We start from the raw sequence: 17,745 nt of genomic DNA, 5'->3' as shown, positions 1-17,745 counted from the left end.
AGAAAACTGTACCTTCGGACTGCTCTTCAACTAGGACATGTTGCTAATCTCTAAAATGTGTTGATAAGCCTTACATAGCAGAGGGTTTTTTTTACTTAACAGTTAAAATTTGGCAATTTATCTACAGTTTCTTATAAAAGATACTCCAAATTTGAAATCATAACAGTCTTTTATATTGAAGTACAATTTTAAAAGCAGTTTTTCCTCTCTGATGAGAAAACAGTCAATGTGTTAGTATAAGTCTTTCTCTTAGTATACAATGCATGATTAAAAAAGAATAGTAAGTAAATTAAAATTATTTAGTTAAGTATATTCAATGTTTATTATGAAGTATAATTTTACCTATATGCAAGTAATTCACATCATAATGGCCCAGATTAATGACAAAAAAAATGTATTCAATACATTGCGTTTATTTTAAAAAACACTAATAGTTTTGTTAAATTATCAACAACTGAACTTACTGAGTGACTCATAAATTTGGATTCCACCTTATTCATTAATTGTAGTGTTGGACTAACTAGAGTAACTCTTTTGTCTGCATGCATGGAGACAACATAATTGTTATTTTTATTTCCTATTATTATGCATCATGGATAATGAATTCTTTTAGGGGAAAATGGATAAATAATTTGCATTTTCATGAAACAACAAGCATCTCTATTCCCTGTGAAGCTTGGAATCTATCAATACATTCTGTAATAAACAATTTTGAAAATCACAGTTTTCACACATTACATTTGCTTTTAGGATGATGAAGTCAACCCTTAAATTAGTGTATACATAGCAGCATACCAAAGTACAACAAAACTCTATGGTTTAAAACAACAGCATATATTATTTCCTCCAATTGCATGGATTGGCCAGTGGTTCATCTGGGCTCACTCTTGGTGAATATATGAATCTAAAGTACACAGGAGAGGTCTGTACTAGAGATATAAGTCAGTGTGTAAGTAATATGTAAACCCATCTGAAGAGAAATCAAAGGGAGTAACTGTAGGTAGCAAAGAGAAAAGGTTTAGGAACCTTGCCCTGAAACATTCTAGTGTTTAGAAGGTAAAGAACTGGGGGCGCCTGGGTGGCTCAGTCAGTTATGGATTGGACTCTTGATTTTCCACTCAGGTCATGATCTCGCACTTTGTGAAATCAAGTCCTGCACTGTGAGTGCAGAGCCTGCTTGGGATTCTCTCTCCCTCTCTCTCTCTCTACCTCTCCCCTGCTCACATTATCTCTGTCTCTCAAAGTAAATAAACTTAAAAAAACAAAGAAGGTAAAGAAATGAGTTGTAACCAATCAATGTACGGAAGTGGCCACTAACGGGCAGGGGTGAAATAACTGGGGAGTTGGTATGTATCGTTGAAGCTAAAAAGAGAAATATGTCTAAGAGTAAAGAATGGGAGTAGTCCAAATGGGTCAAATCCTACTAACAGAACTATGAGAATATGAACTGAGATTCAGCAACTAAAGTCCTTAATGACCTTGCAAAGGACAATTTGGAGGGAAGGGTATGATACTGAAAGCCTGATTTAATAGGCCAGAAGTAGAGGCAGACAACTCTAAATAGTTTTTTTTCTGTACAAGGGAAGAGAGAAAAGCAGTAATTGATAGAGTTCTGGGGCAAAATGCAATTATTTTTTAAATTTTTTTAAGTTTTTATTTAAATTCCAATTAGTTAACATACAGTGTAATATTAATTTTAGGTGTACAATTTAGTGAGTCAACAATTCCATATATCACCGGGTACTCACCATGACAAGTGCACTCCTTAATCCCTCTCACTTATCTCACCCATCCCCCCAACCACTTCCCCTTTAATAACCATCAGTTTGTTCTCTAATTAAGAGTCTGTTTCTTGGTTTGTCTCTCTCTTTCTCTCTTTTTTCTCCCTTTGCTTATTTGTTTTGTTTCTTAAATTTCACATATGAGCGATCATATGATATTTACCTATCTCCAACTGACTTATATGGCTTAGCATTATACTCTGCCACCATCTTTCAGACGTCAGCTCAGGTCATGATCTATCTCACAGTTAGTGAGTTTGAGTCCCCCATCAGGCTCTGTGCTGACAGCTCAGAGCCAGGAGCCAGCTTCAGATTCTTGTGTCTCCCTCTCTCTCTGCTCCTCCCCAACTTGTGTGCACTCGCTCTCTCTCTTAAAAAAAAAATTAGGGGCGCCTGGGTGGCTCAGTCGGTTGGGCGTCCGACTTCGGCTCAGGTCATGATCTCGTGGTCGGTGAGTTCGAGCCCTGCATTGGGCTCTGGGCTGAGAGCTCAGAGCCTGGAGCCTGTTTTGGATTCTGTGTCTCCCTCTCTCTCTGACCCTCCCCTGCTCATTCTCTGTCTCTCTCTGTCTCAAAAATAAATAAATGTTTAAAAAAAATTTTTTTAATTAAAAAAAATAGTGTATACATATATGCGTGGCATTCCTTTCATATTTCTGTTCTGCCCTTTGGGATTCAAAATTCAAGCAATGAACTAGTAGTTTAAGCATGCCACACATCTTGCATAGGACAACTTACTACTCCTAAATACTTATAAATATTAGGAGAAAAAAACATGTTGAAGATATCAGAAAAAAATGTTTTTTTCCTACCATGGTAGGCACTAATTTGTTTGTGACATCATTATACAGATAATTTGCACATAGCGATGATTCAAGTTAGCAAGTCTATAGAAGTTTGCTAGGTTATGAAATCCCCTTGTATATTATGCTAATTTACCTTCACATTATTTCATTGTTATAGATTCTGAAATTCTCAATAGCTTCTGAAAAAAAAAACATGCCATGATAATATATGGTTTGTTCCCTATTTTCTTTCAGAAATAAAAAAACACTAAATCAAAATTAACATGGAAAAATCTGAACCTGGTAGGCAATTAAGCACTTGGGAGATAATCAATCATTGTAAATATGAACAGTTATATGTTCACAATGGAATATTACTACTGAACATTATATATTTATTGCAACAGGTTTTCAGCTGCATAGGAAACATGCTAAAATACTTTCTTAATAATATCCAATGAAATTCTTAGAAAATCAAAAATGATGTTTTAGGGGCGCCTGGGTGGCTCAGTTGGTTAGGTGTCTGACTTCAGCTCAGGTCACGATCTCACAGTCTGTTTGAGCCCCCCATCAGACTCTGTCCTGACAGCTCAGAGCCTGGAGCCTGCTTCAGATTCTGTGTCTCCCTCTCTCTCTGCCCCTCCCCTGCTCATGCTCTGTCTGTCTCAAAAATAAATAAAAAATTTTAAAAAAATTTAAAAATGATGTTTTAGATAACAACAGTGCTGTTAAAATGAAGTCTCTATCAAGATTTGGCAGAAATATTGTATCAGAACTCTGAACTCTCAGGTACATAAACCAAAGTACAGAAAGAGCTTTCCCCCTTTCCATAAACATTCCATAATACCTATCTACTCTAATCAGATAGTTTATTTCATCCCAAATAATGTCATATAATAAGTGTGAAATTAACACCAGCTTCAAATTCTCTAAATATGACACAGAAAAAAACATGAGAAGAAGTATTTACAACTTGACAGAATGCAATGAACATTCTGTCAATCAGCTTTGTCCATCTCAAGTGACGGATATTGGAAAGTTATAATGAAATCCCTCTGCCTAAATTTAAGATAGTAGAAAAATTGCTATATAAACCCCACTAATTGCTCAAATTCAGATGTATCAAATACATTAGCTCTCCAAATATACCTTCCCATCCCATATTAATTATTTTTGTTTCCCATTGGCTACTTCAATTCCATAAATAGTTTTTTTCTAACTCAACAACCATTCAATATGAAATCTATTATGTTTCAAATGCTTTATATATTTTATATCATTTGATCTTTATCATTTACCCCTCTGTAAGGTGTAAGTCTTCCTTCCAGGTGAGGAAATTGAGGCTCACCTAAGTACCTCGTACAAAGCCACATATGCAACCAGTAAGTAGCAGAGATATAATCTGAAGTCAAGTCTGACTGACTCCAAAGCTCCTTCTACTCTATAATTTAGTATTCTGTACCAGATTCTATTCAAGTCTATCAGGAGATTAAAAAGAGGAGTTAGGGGCACCTGGGTGGCTCAGTCGGTTGAGCGTCCAACTTCAGCTCAGGTCATGATCTCGCAGTTCATGAGTTCTAGCATCACATTGGGCTGACTATTGTCAGCCTAGAGCCCACTTAGGATCCTCTGTCCCCCTCTCCCTGCCCCTCCTCCTCTTGCTCTCTCTCAAAAATAAAAAAAAAATTTAAAAAAAGAGGAGTAAAAATAATTTATGCCATTAAATAGTTCATTACATTCTGGAAAACAGCACCTAAACTACAAAGCAGATATGATATGGTATCAGAGAAGCTCAAATAATTGGTTTAGTAAAGAAAGACATCATAAATTTCAGGAAAGCTCTTGTAGATGAGATTACATTTGACATAGGTTTTAAAAAATACACTGTTTTATCAAAGGGTAAAAATTTGGTGATGGGGGGGGATTAAGAAAGGATATAGAGTCAGGGGCCTTTCCAAGAGAAGAGAATAATGAGAAAAACTATAGAAAAAAGTACATTTAATATACAGAGACTACAGCACTGAGTAAATAGAGTGGAATGAAGCAAAGGAAGACTAGAAATAAAGGCTGAGTCCATACTAAAGGGTCTCAAATACCATGTTGAAGAAACTTTATTTCACTCTAAATGAACTGGGAAGTTAAAATTTTTAAGTAGGCAGTAATGTGATTCAAATTATGCTTCAGGAAAATGAATTGCATGAAAATATATACAATATATGGAAAAGACAGAGGCTTGAGGAAGAAAGGTAAATTTGGAAATTACTGCAATAGTCCTAGCAGCCTGAACTAAGAAATCATGGTAGGAAAAAAGAAGGTAGAACACTATGAAACCCATACACTTTGTTAAAACATGGAGTTAGCAAAAAAGCAAAGGTAATTCAGAATCCAGATCTGATTCCAGAATATGTGTTCTTTCCCTTATACCACACTGCCTCCACTATGTTACACGTCACAGTGCTGGGCACAAAAGTATATATTGTGTCCAAAAAATATATATTGGCTCTTTGTTGTGGTTGCTGCTAAGTATTTTTTTTAGTTTATTTTTGACAGAGACAGAGTGCGAGCATGAGCTGGGGCGGGACAGAGAGAGAAGGAGACACAGAATCCAAACCAGGCTCCAGGCTCCAAGCTGTCGGCACAGAGCCTGATGCAAAGCTCGAACTCACGAACCATAAGATCATGACCTGGGCAGAAGTCAGTCACTTAACTGACTGAGCCACCCAGGCACCCTGATTGCTGCTAAGTATTTAAATATTGTACAGAAGCAATCGCTGCACATAATTAATAGTTAATAAATATCTTTTGAGTGAAGTCTCGAAGAGGAAAATGAAATTCTTAAGAAAAATTAAACCCTTGGGGCACCTGGACGGCTCCGTTGGTTAAGTGTTCGACTTTGGCTCAGGTCATGATCTCATAGCTTGTGAGCTCGAGCCCCAAGTCGGGTTCTGTGCTGACAGATCAGAACCTGGAGACTGCTTCAAATTCTGTGTCTTCCCCTCTCTCTGCCCCTCCCTTGCTTATTCTCTCTCTCTCTCTCTCTCTCTCTCTCTCTCTCTCTCACCCCCCTCTCTCTCCCTCAAAAATAAATAAACATTAAAAAAAGAAAAAGAAAAACTGGAACCTATAGACATAGACATTGAAGGAATATACCCATTGTGTTGCTTCAATTACAATCATTCCCCTTCTGGGGTACTGCTAAAACACTCATAATTCACATTTGCTAAATTCAGATTATTTGGGCATAGTATTACATCTAAGAAAGAACAGGAAGGAGAAATATACATAGGAGTGCCTCTAAGCATGATTGTTACTAGCACCTATACTCTGGGGCTGTTAAGAGCAGGAACCACAAGGCTACATGCATGAATGTGTACATTTGGGAACAGACAGTTATGACATTGATAATGATACACTAAATATATCTTCATGCAGTGAAACAGATGCATTCCTCACCATTTTTTCCACCTAAGGAACACTGACATGCAAGTTCAAGGCTAGGAAGAAAAGACTACAAGTTCATTCACAGGTGTCTCCACATAACCTATGAACACTCACATTAAGGAAAGGAGCACTGGGCTAAATGCTTATTGCAGGGATGTTGATATTAGGGAACTATTGAAGTATCTGCGCATGAAATAGTCACTAAGGTGTTTAAAATGTATCACTTAAATCTTGTTACACAAATCATCTTTTCTCTTTTTCCTGGGCTTCCTTGATAAATATTAATTTTCTACCCTTAGACTAATTAATTTACTATTCACTCATTCCACATTTACTGGAGAGCAACTATGTGACAGATACTATACCAAGCTACACTACAGGAAAGAGAGTCTAAGATAAGAGATAAGAGTCTAAGATTAGAGATAAAGTCTAATTGTCCAACAATAGCTGAAAATCTAATGGAAGGACCAACATGTAAATAAATCATTATAGTGCAATGAGAGAAGTAGATATATGAATATCCTAGATGAAATATATGGGAAAGAAGCCAGAACTATAAAAAAGTGCATTATCTGCAAGAATCTTTTTTAACTTTTTTTTAACAGTTATTTTTGAGAAACAGAGAGAAACAGAGCATGAGCGGGGTAGGGGCAGAGAGAGAGGGAGACACAGAATCTGAAGCAGGCTCCGGGCTCTGAGTTGTCAGCACAGAGCCCAACATGGGGCTCAAACCCACTAACCGTGAGATCATGACCTAAGCATAACTGGGACACTCAACCTACTGAGCCACCCAGGCGCCCCTGTAAGAATCTTAAACAACAGTTGGTGAAGTATCAGGCTAGGGGAGAATCACAGAATGCTCCAGCTCCAAGGGAACTATAATTAATTTTTATTAAAAAAAAAAAAAAGCTACTACTGGCAAAATAATTCTCAGCCACTGTGTCAGAGTCAGATCATACATGAATAAACCCTGATCCCTGTCTACCCCAAGAAACCCACAACCCAGCAGAAAAGCTCATGACTACTCACTAGTAGGCAGAAGCCATTAAAAAGTATATGAATATACAGAAAAAATTAAATTGAAAATTTATTAGTATAGAAAATTTATTAGAATGTCACATCATTAGGATAGGATTTAAAAGCAACTCCTGATTAAGACATACTCCCATAATGGGGTGCCTGGGTGGCTCAGTCAGTTAAGCTTCTGACTTCAGCTCAGGTCATGACCTCGCAGTTTGTGAGTTCAAGCCCCGCATGGGCTCTGTGCTGTCAGCTCAGAACATGGAGCTGCTTCAGATTTTTTGTCTCCCTCTCTCTCCGTTTCTCCCCCTCTCAAACTCTCTCCTTCTCTCTCTCTCAAAAATAAAGATTTTTTAAAAAGACATATTCGCCTACTATAAAGTCTGGAATATTCAATCACGAACTATGCCACATGACAAAATTGTCTACCCTTATCCCCTTCCATTCTCAAATCACATATTCTAACACCACCCCTTGCCTACAGGTAAAAATAACCACTCCCATCTTGGTAACTCTATCATACCCTATACAGATTCTACTCACTAGTACTTGACTCATTAATTCATTAATTCCTTTACTTGGTGAACTAGTATTTTTTGAACGCTCATTCTGTCTAAGACATCATGCTACATATATAAAGCACTCAATAATATAGACACAATCCTGTTCTCATAGAGCTTAAATTTTTCTAGAGGCAGAGACATAATAATCAAATTTAAAAATAATTATATAACAAACCTGGTGATGTAAGTGCTAAGAACAAAAATAAAATGAGCTAAGAGGAATGGGAGAGATGAAAAGAGAGTACTGTACTAGTTATAGAGCCAGGAAACACTTCCCTGATATGATGACATTGTATCAGAGACCCAAATGAAGTAAAGGATGTACCATGTAAGTATCTTGGGGGCACAGCATTCCAGGCAGCAGAGTGCAAAGGCCCTGAGATGAGAGCCTGCACAGTGTATTTAAAGAGCAGTCAGATGAGAAATGATGGTGACTTGAATACTATCAGCCCCTGTGGCTTTTTGGTGCAGTTACCTGAATTCCCCATCAAACTATGAGCTCCTTGACAGTATGAACCCAATCTTAGTTACTTTTGAGTCTCCACTGCCTAGAACAGAACCAAGCATAGTGGACACTCAATAAATATTTGGGTAATTAATAAGTAAGTATCCAATCCTTCTGTCCCTTGCTTGATTTACTTCCTGGTATTACTGATACATATGCACTACATCCTTCACTGGGATTTAAGTTTTTCTGAGAACAAGGACCAGGTCAGATATATATATATCTTTTCCTCTTCCCATCCCATACCTTCCTCCACTGCCTGGCAAGTGTACAGGACCAACCAAATAAATACAGGACCAACGTACAATACAGGACCAACAAAAATAAAACCATTGAAAGGATATCTTGGTGCTATGTTACCAAAAGTCACCTGTAATAGGGAATAAAGAGCAGAAATCCTAGACCAAAATTCTCTACGGAAACAAATGGTACAACAATATTGAGATGTAGGTAAGACAAACTTTCACCAAATTTTTATTACTACCATCCCTAACACTCACCTGTACCACTTTATAGATGCAACTAGAGTCACACTGTCACATTTAAAGTATGCTTTCAGGATCCAGAGCTAGGTCAGAAGACAGTGATTCTAGAGAGGAAAGCCAGGGGCTCCGATGTACAGTACTCAAAAACCTAAAAATATTCAGCCATGATTTCAGGTGAAAAGGGTTCCAAAAGGTCTATCTGTGCAGGCAGTAATGTAGACCAAGCATAATTGCCACTTAGTCGCCCAGGGAAACCTGTCTATTCACATCTGGATCTCAGCTAGTTATTGGGAAAAGAAAATCTGGATATAGACATGGTGAAAATTAAGCCACCTCGCCTAGATTCCTATCAAGAAGACAATGGTTCAAGGCAATACCCCAGACTTAAAGAGGTAATAATTCTAGTATTCTAAGCTTGGTATAACTGTAGCACAAAAAAAACTAGTTATCAAGAAAGAACCCAGTTCTGCAGACTATAGCAATGGAAATAATGCAAGAAATACTGCAACTTGTAAACTGGGTCTGGTTTATAGACCAAACCAGGTTTGATCTCTTGCACATCAGATAGCAAGACAGCACATAGTTGCTATTTGGCAGCAACTCTGATACCACTCACAGACATTATGCTCTGCTCAAGACTGGCTAAGAACTGAGGCATACTGTGATGAAAGGCAAGGAGCCAGGAAGAGAAAAGGTATGCATGGCACTTGGTCCACAAAATCAGAAAACTGTCAGGCTGGAAAAAAAAACAAACACTGCAGCCCAGCAAACCTAACTATTTAAGATATATCTATCACTTCCCCTCTACCTACAGCCCCTTTCTAGAGAGTCTGTCCTACCCATTGCCCTTAAAAGGCAGCCCTACATACCCAAGACTACCCTCTTTAACCAAAACTGACCAGACGCAACTGAGCCAATAACATTTTCCTTCTGATAATTTAGAATTGAAATATAAGACTGTGCTCATTAGATAATGTTTAGCAGGCCAAAATCAACAGTATGGCAACGAAAGCAACAAGCTGGGGCGCCTGGGTGGCGCAGTCGGTTAAGCGTCCGACTTCAGCCAGGTCACGATCTCGCGGTCCGGGAGTTCGAGCCCCGCGTCAGGCTCTGGGCTGATGGCTCAGAGCCTGGAGCCTGTTTCCGATTCTGTGTCTCCCTCTCTCTCTGCCCCTCCCCCGTTCATGCTCTGTTTCTCTCTGTCCCAAAAATAAATAAATGTTGAAAAAAAAAATTAAAAAAAAAAAAAAAAGAAAGCAACAAGCTGGAAACACAGGGAAAATAAAGAGAAAACAAACTCAAGACCATACTGGCCCAGGCATATATGAAATGAGGAAGAGGCTAGCCTGATAATTTTCTAGTCTCCTTTATGCCTACATATGGATTAAAAATATTTATGAGTGACTAATAATTCTTGGATAAAATTTCCCTTGAAAAATAGTCTTAATCTTTAGAATTTGGGGTATCTTTAATAATATGTAATTCTCATTTGCTATACTGTTATTTATAGTCCTGTGTTAAATATTCAGATTCAATTATAATTATTCTATTCCTAAATTATATTAAGTTATACTTTAAATATGATCCAATATCCCAGGATCCACAAATTTCAGGAAGAAAGCACACAAAGAAGAAAAATACATACCCTTCCCTTCAGAAATGAGCATCCAAATTTTACTTATAAAATTGCCTCCCATATTTTACCCTGTTTAGATGTATAAAAGGTTAACATCTAATTCCATTTACAATGCTGATCCAGCAAGAAAGAAATTAATTTGGCGTTAGAGTAGTAACATCAATTTCCCATGTATTTGAAGTAATGCATTTACTGGAAAGAGATTAATATCAATTCCATAAATCATTCACATGCTTTTTCCGGAGTTGGAGACATCTGAGTAATGTCATATATGTGAGCTGATATCACTTTGTGCATACTCCATTCATTAATCTATGCCTGAGGTTGCAGAATAGTTGTCAGAAGAAAATATAAAACTTGGAAAAGAATCAATCTTTCTGTTCTTAATTTTTTGTGATTTGTTTTAGGAAGGTAAGCCAAATGTTGTCTGAAATGCAATGACATTGGTCCATACTGGCAGTCCGTATTTTCAGGAAAAAATGTTGTTTTATTAAATCTGTTGTCAATTGTCATCCTACTGGTAACAACCACTTAATACACATATAAGACAACATGTAAATGTCAATGTAAAGATTCCATTAAGGATCTTTGATAAAATGTTGCCTGAAAAAAGAATGGAGTCTGAACCTCTTCCATAAACATCAGCTCTTCGTTGTTACTGCTGATTTCATAATCACACAATTTCAAGAGTTGTTTGTGCCTATATTAGGGTTCTCCACAGAAAGAGAACCATAAGGGGTGTGCATATGTGCGTGCGTGTGTGTGTGCGTGTACAAAGAGATTTATTATGAAGAATTGGCTCATACTACTATGGAGGGTAACAAGTCCCAAGATCCGAAATTGGCAAACCAGAGTCCACAAGAGACAATGGTGTAGTTCCAGTCAAATGCCGTATCTCAAAACCTAGGAAGAGCCAATATTTCGGTTCAGCTGAACACAGAAAAATACTGATGTCCCTCCCAGCTCAAGGCACTCAGGTAAGAAATTTCCCCTCACTAAGGGAAGGTTCAGCCTTTTTGTTCTATTGAGGCTTTTAATTGATTACATAAGGCCATCCCACATTAGGGAGAGCAACCTGCTTTATTCAGTTTACCAATTTAAATGTTAATCTTATCCAGAAAAACCTTCATAGACACACCCAGAATAATGTTTTACCAAATGTCTGGGCATTCCATGGCCCAGTCAAGTTGAAAAATAAACTTTCACACTACTTTAGAGTCATCTATCAACTCCCAAAGTACAGGCCCCAAATCCCTTCATAACAAAGAATGAGAAAAACAAGACCCGGATGTGAGCTTGGGGTTCCTAATGCCCAATAAATATCAGTTATTTTTGACTAACTGATAATTACTAACCTAAACTTAAATCTTCCATTACAAGTCATCTGTGGCTAACAAAACTGCAGAAAAAAAGGAAGTATGTGATCCAATGGAAAGAACCCAGGCCTTTGAGTCAGATGAAGGTCATATCCTGGTTTTATTTTTTACTAAATTACCTAAATTTTGGCCCTCAGCGTCCTCACCTAAAATACTGCCTATTTCATAACATTCTTAGAATTAAAGATAAGGTAAGTAATGGTTCTTACATAGTGCCTCACATGTAATAGATGCTCAATATTTCCCTAACACATAAAAACACATGGGGAGAATTCCACTTTTTGCCCTCCTGAAAATAGACATGGCCATATGACATGCTTTCGTAATACAATGTGAGTGGAAACTATTTATGATCATTCCAAGGGGTTTTTTGTTACTTTAAAACCATAGTGAGAAATATCTCTCTTCCCATAAATTCACAAAACCAAAAGTTCTTATATTTTATAGTATATTAACAGCTTACAGAATATTTCCCTATCTTCTATCATTTGCATGTAATAGCAATATTGTCAACTAGGCAGGACAGGCTTCCTTACTCCATTTTAGTGATTAGATCACACACTCAGAAGTTAAGTGAGTTGCCCAAGTCTACATACATAAGAAGTTCCAGGTCTTCTGATTCCTAGGCAATAGCAATCTGTGAATGGGGGGGCGGGGGGGAGTCACAGACAGCAAATTGTTTCATAAGATAATTCACTGACATGTTGAGTTGTTTTGGTGTTTTGTTTAGGATACTCCACATTAGACACAAACCCCTCCTATACAAACAGAAACACACACACACAAACCATACAAATTCTTCTCCAAGCCCTTTGAGATCTCATGCCTCAGAGGAGGTTCATATGATAGTAAAAAGGCAAAAGTAGCCTCTAACATTTCTCTTCCTCACATTACCCAGGATTATGCTAGTAGAAAAGGAGACTTCCACTGAAAACAGAGAAAGGAAGGAAACAATCCCACACATTGAAATAGTTATAGAAATCAAGGATCCCATGAGTGGTGATAGGAAGAGGTACTCCTGGGCAGTCCTCAGCAAAGGATGGTGGTGGAGGGCACCTAGGGAAGAAGAACTCTGGGCACTAGGGCTGTGTATCTAGGCAAAGGCCTCCATGAAGATCCCCATTCCCTGCTTGCAGTGAAGCATTCCACCTTCAAGGAGCTACATGAGATTGGATGATAAGGATGTCATGTGCCCAGACATGTGAAAATCAGAAGCCCTCATCTCATTGACTAAGTATCACATACACCTCTTGGCATATTATGTAATGGGAGTGAAAGACATAGACCGTCAATGATGACGGGAAACTGAATTTCCCCAAATCCCAATGAGATGGATTGATTTAAATAAACTAAAATAATTTGGTATTTCTTGCTGAACATATGAACTAAGATCTATAGCTACAACATACAAACAGGCCAAAATGCTTCTTTAAACATATACTTCATTGTCAATTTCAAACCCATGATATTTTCTTGACCATTCCTAAAGGACTAAGTTCTCCAAATCCACAAATGTCACCCTTTCTACATTAACTGCTAGATACTCCAATTATCTACTTCCATCCATGAGGAACAACATATGGTATGTTACATCCAATCAGCCTTCCCAGATTAGATGTTCAAACCCCAAATGGGGAGTGAGTTAAAGCTTCCCAAAGTGGTAGTAGGTACATTCCATTTACTCCATTCAACGGGTCTCAAATTGCTTTCCTGTGAGCTAATATAGGACATAAGACTGCTTATTTGCTTGTACTCCAACTTGGAAATGCTCAGGTTGTCATGACTAAGCCAGCAAGCAAATGAATCAATGTTGAGTAACCAGGAACTAAGATATATGAGCACAGGCTTTCAGGTCTGATAGACATGGGTTGCCTCTAGATTCTGCCACTTATTAGTTCTATGCAATTAAGGATGTCACTTAACTTTTATGAACCTGAATTTCCTTTTCCAAAGGTAGGAATAAAATGCTTACCCTCCATTTTGTCCAAAATTTATGAAAGACCATAAGAGAACGGAAAACACTTTGTTAACTACAAAACACTATATAAATATTAGGAATTGTTAGTTTTTCCACTTGGTCTTGCTGTTCTGGTTGTTATTTTCCTTCAGACCCAAGGTCAAACAAGGGGAACATGGTGAGTTCTTACATCTTCTTTATACATTAATCAGTCAATGCACATTTGGGCTCTTTCCATAATTTGGTTGTCATTGATAGCACTGCTGTACACATTGCCTTTTTTTTGTTGTTTGATGGTGTCCTTCACTGTGCAAAAGCTTTTTATTTTGATGCAGTACCAATAGTTTGTTTTTGCTTTTCTTTACCTTGCCTGAGGAGACAATTCTAGAAAAATGTTGCTATAACCAATGTCAAAAAAATTACTGCCTAGAATGTTTGGTTTCAGGTCTCACATTTAGGTCTTTAATCCAATGTGAGTTTATTTTTGTGTATGGTGTAAGAAAGTGATCCAGTTTCATTCTTTTGCATATACTTGTCCAGTTTTCCCAGCACTGTTCATTAATGAGACTGTCTTTTTCCCATCATATATTCTTGCCTTTGTCATAGATTAATTGGCCATAGAAATGTGGGTATATTTCTGGGCTCTCTATTCTGTTCCATTGGTCTTTGTGTCTATTTTGTGCCATTATTATACAGTTTTGATTACTATAGCTTTGTAGAATAGCTTGAAATCTAGGATTGTGATTATCTAAAGCTTTGTTCTTCTTTCTCAAGACTGCTTTTGCTAGTCAGGGTCTTTTGTGGTTCCATAGAAATTTTAGGATTATTTGTTCTACTTCTATGAAAAATGCTATTGGTATATTGATAGGGATTACACTGAACCTGTAGATTGCTTTAGGGAGTATGGACTCTGTAACAATATTAATTCTTACAATCATGAGTGGTATATCTTTCCATTGTTTGTATCATCTTCAATTTCTATTATTAATATCCTACTATTATTACTATTATTATCCTACTATTACTACTATCTATTATTAATATCCTATTAATATGACAGTATAGTTATTTCATTTCCTTCGTTAAGTTTATTTCTAGGTATTTTATCCTTTTTAATGCAATTACAAATGGGGGTGTTTCTTAGTTTCTCTTTCTGTTACTTTGTTATTAGAGTTTAAAAATTCAACAGATTTATGTATATTAATTTGGCATCCTATAACTTTACGGAATTTATTAGTTCCAGTAGTTTTTTGGTGGAGCCATTAGGCTTTTCTATATATAGTATCATATCATCTGAAAATAATGAAACTTTTAATTCTTCCTTACCAATTGTATGCCTTTTACTGGTTGCTGTGGGTAGGACTTCCTGTATTATGTTGAATCAAAATGGTGAGAGTGGATATCTTTATCGTGTTCCAGATTTTAAAAGAAAATCTGTTTTTCACCATTAAGTATTATGTTAGCTGTGACTTTGTCATATATGGCCTTTATTATGTTGAGGTATAATTAATTCCTCTAAACTCACTTTGGTGAGAGGTTGTATGATTAATGAATATTATACTTGTCAAATGCTTTTTCTGAATCTACTGAGATGGTCATCGGGTTTTTATACTTCCTCTTGTTAATCTGGTGTATCACATTCATTGATTTGTGCCTATTGAACCATCTTTGCAATCCTGTGATAAATCGAACTTGATTGTGGTGAATGATCTGTTTAATATATTATTGATTTTGGTTTTATAACATTTTCTTGAGGATTTTTGCATCTATGTTCATCAGAGATATTGACTTAGAGTTTTTTATTTTTGTAATTCCTCTGTCTGGTTTTAATATACGGGTAATGCTTGCCTTGTAGAATGAATTTGGAAGTTTTCTTTCCTCTTCTATTTTGTGGAATAGTTTGAGAAGGGTAGGTATTAACTCTTCTTTAAATCTTTGGCAGAATTCACCTGTTAAGCCATCAGATGCTTGATTTTTATTCATTGGGAGTTTTTTGATAACCACCTCAATTTCATTATGAGTAATCAATCTGTTTACATTTTTGTACTTGCTTCTTGATTAGTTTTAAAGATTGCATGTTTCTAGAAATTTATCCAATTCTTCCAGTTTGTCCAATTTTTTGGCATATAATTTTTTATAATATTCTCTTATAATTCTTTATATTTCTGTGGATCAGTTGTTATTTCTCTTTCATTCAGATTTTACTTGAGTCCTCTTGTTTTTTGTTTTTTGTTTTTTGTTTTTATGAGTCTGGCTATTTATCAATTAAGTTTATCTTTTCAAAGAATCAGATCTTGGTTTCATTGATTTTTTTTCTATTTATTTCTGCTTTTAAAAATTTTTTAACATTTATTTACTTTTGAGACAGAGAGAGACAGAGCATGAATGGGGGAGGGTCAGAGAGAGGGAGACACAGAATCCGAAACAGGCTCCAGGCTCTGAGCTGTCAGCACAGAGCCCGAGGCAGGACTGGAACTCACGGACCGCGAGATCATGACCTGAGCCGAAGTCTGCCGCTTAACTGACTGAGCCACCCAGGCGCCCCTATTTATTTCTGCTTTAATCTTCATTATTTACTTCCTACTACTAAATTGGGGCTTTGTTTGTTCATATTTTTCTAGTTCCTTTAGGTGTAAGGTTATATTCTTTGAGACTTTGTTTCTTCAGATAAGCCTGTATGACTACAAACCTCCCTCCTAGGACTACTTTTGCTACATCCCAAAGATTTTGGGCTATTGTGTTTCTATTTTCATTTGTCTCCATGTAATTTTTTTTAATTGCCTTATATTTCTTAGTTCACTTATTGGTTATTTAGTACCATGTTGTTTACTATCCATGTATTTGTGTTTTTTCCAGTTTCTTTCTTGTTACTGTTTGCTAACTTCATAGTATTGTGATCAGAAAAGATGCTTGATATTTCGATCTCTTAAATTGATTAAGACTTGTTTTGTGGCCTAACATATCTTGCAGAATGTTTCATGTGTCCTCAAAAGGAATGTGTATTCTGTTTTTTTAGATGGAATGCTCTGTATATGTATCTGTTAACTCCATTTGTTCTAATGTATCATTCAAAGCCAATTCTCCCTTATACATTTTCTCTCTGGATGATCTATCCATTGATGTCCAGGGAGTGTTATAGCCCCCTACTATTAAACTAAGAACAGATACTACACTTAATCTTAGCCAAAAGGCAGGAAGCAATGGTGACAGAGAGTAGATACACATATGGTGAGCATAGCATAATGTATAAACTTGTCAAATCACTGTCACGCACCTGAAACTAATGCAACATTATGTGTCAATTATACTAAAAATAAATAAATAAATAAAAATTTTTAAAGGCCCCTATTATTACTGTATTACCCTCTATTTTTCCATTTAGGTCAGTTAATATTAACATTGTGTATTAGGTGTGCCTATGTTGGATGCATAGATGTTCGCATTTGTTATACCTTTTCATTGAATTAATCCTTTTATAATTATGTCTGTCTTTCTTTGTCTCTTGCTTTGGTTAAAACAGTCTTTGTTTTAAAATCTATCTTGTGTGATATAAATATTACTGTTCTGGCATTTGTTCCTCCCTGATCCATCTGCATGGAATATCTTTTTACATCCATTCACTTTCAGTCTGTGTGTGTCCTTAGGTCTGAAATGAGTCTGCTGAAAGCAGCATATACATGGGTCTTGTTTTTTTTAATCTGTTCCATCATCGTATGTCTTTTGATTGGGGCATTTAGTCCATTTACATTTAAAGAAATTATTGATAGTTACATATATACTGCAATTTTGTTGTTTTACATTAGTCTTATTTTTAAGTTTTTTATTTTTTTATTATTAATTTTAGTTAGTTAACACATAGTGAAATATTAGTTTCAGAAATAGAATTCAATGATTCCTCATTACACACAACACCGAATGCTCATCACAAGTGCCCTCATTAATACCCATCACCCATCTAGCCCATCTCCCACTCACCTCCCTCCATTAGCCCTCAGTTTGTTCTGTATCATTAAGAGTATCTTGTGGTTTCTTTACCTTTCTTCAATATGTTCATTTCTTCTGTTTCTAAATTCTCTAATTCCACATCTGAGTGAAATTATATGGTATTTGTCTTTCTCTGATTGACTGATTTCATTTAGCATAATACATTCTAGCTCTATCCACAAGGTTGCAAATGGCAAGATTTCATTATTTTTG

General features: G+C 36.4%; 1 protein-coding gene and 1 pseudogene across 4 annotated transcripts in view; both read right to left on the bottom strand.

The window, feature by feature from the left end:
- LOC125172450 (BEN domain-containing protein 5) overlaps nucleotides 1–17,745 on the bottom strand; it is a 1,495,630-nt gene that overhangs the window by 1,300,563 nt on the left and 177,322 nt on the right. The gene's annotated exons all lie outside the window — the stretch shown is intronic.
- On the bottom strand, nucleotides 16,651–16,750 carry LOC125174097 (uncharacterized; annotated as a pseudogene).

Source organism: Prionailurus viverrinus, chromosome C1 (genome assembly GCF_022837055.1).
Source record: "Prionailurus viverrinus isolate Anna chromosome C1, UM_Priviv_1.0, whole genome shotgun sequence".
In the NCBI taxonomy this organism is placed as follows: Eukaryota; Metazoa; Chordata; class Mammalia; order Carnivora; family Felidae; genus Prionailurus; species Prionailurus viverrinus.
This window is presented reverse-complemented; position numbering and strand designations above follow the sequence as displayed.